This window comes from Dendrobium catenatum, unplaced genomic scaffold (assembly GCF_001605985.2).
Source record: "Dendrobium catenatum unplaced genomic scaffold, ASM160598v2 original_scaffold_127639, whole genome shotgun sequence".
Classification (NCBI taxonomy): Eukaryota; Viridiplantae; Streptophyta; class Magnoliopsida; order Asparagales; family Orchidaceae; genus Dendrobium; species Dendrobium catenatum.
In genome coordinates, this window is record NW_021446074.1 from 1 (window position 1) to 1,259 (window position 1,259).

The window sequence follows — 1,259 nt, forward strand, 5'->3', positions numbered from 1 at the left end:
ATTGAGCTTGTAATCTTTTATTCGATGAGTCACTTTTTAATGCTAATTTATGCACAGTCCAATACAAATTACATTGGTATTAAATATCGTGTTTTCGTGGAAACACTGCATTCTAGTATAGTAATCAGTTTGAGAGGAACCTACCTTAACTTTTACTAACAAATCAAGCGTTTGTGAGGGCTAGAGCCTTCGTATTCGGTGCACTATATGAATTTATATATGTGTCAGAGTGATTACGGGTTAACAAAAATTCAAGTTCAGGGATTAATAGAAGGTTGCAAAACCTTAACTTAATTGGGAAAAGGATAATAATGGCAGCGATGATAATGTAAATGTAGTTGCCATATCTCTTTAGATAGCATGGCGAGTTGTATCGACAATCAGCTTAAAAAGTACATCAATAAGAATACAGTCGAACCTGTAGCTTTATTTTTTTGCGTTCGAGCCATTTCGGCTTCAATTTCCTTTATTTTCTCAATGATACCCATCTTTCGTCGTATGAAAGAGCTGGCCTCAAATCCTGAAATTTTAAGTTATCACGGATTGGTGATAGTAAGATCCATAAAATTGAAACCTGCGTGAGGAAGCCACAAGATTTGTGTGGACGCAAACCAAAAAAAAAAACCTTATATAGATAAAGAAGCGTCAAAGGAGGTGTCACCGTGTCAGCCGTCAAGATGCAAATCCAGTGTGACGCCGCTGCCGCCGGGTGCCGATCTCTCTTTCTCTCTGGCTCACCGTCTTGCCCTCACTCTCTAGCTCTCTTTACCTTTCCAGCTACGTCTCCCACAGGCGAGCCCTGCGTGTTCGCGGCCACTTCAGTGCGAGCGAGCACTATTGGCAGGGGACGTCAATGTGGGTTAACCGGTAGGGTTCGTGTTTGACCCGAAATTGAGGCCATCTGATTACAACCAATCGAACTTTAGACATTTGTTATGTGAAAATTGGCTTCATATGTAGATGATTTATGTAATTGCTTAAATATTTAAATTATTTATTTATTTGTAAAAATAAGGTTGAAAGTTTAACTCACCCATTTCTTTGCGGGTGCTTAATAAGTAGTTGGTGAATCATAGCAAGGGAACTCTCCCATAAGGGGGTCCCATCTAGAGAACTCGTCTAATTATCCAAGAAGAACTATTCAGCTCAAGCTCGTAGAGAACTTTTCTAGAGTGATTAATAGGTGCCACTCATCTGAACCTACAAAGGAGCTTGCCATCTGTGAGGTATTTGGGGATTTCTCGCCAAGCTAATAACCT

General features: G+C 40.0%; 1 long non-coding RNA gene across 1 annotated transcript; it reads right to left on the reverse strand.

Annotated features, from left to right (window-relative positions):
• Positions 1 to 436: 436 nt before the first annotated feature.
• On the reverse strand, positions 437 to 892 carry LOC114578716. The gene is made up of 2 exons (XR_003699685.1): positions 662 to 892; positions 437 to 520 (listed from the first exon to the last, which is right to left on the reverse strand). It is a non-coding gene; the product is annotated as an uncharacterized LOC114578716 (long non-coding RNA).
• Positions 893 to 1,259: the final 367 nt, after the last annotated feature.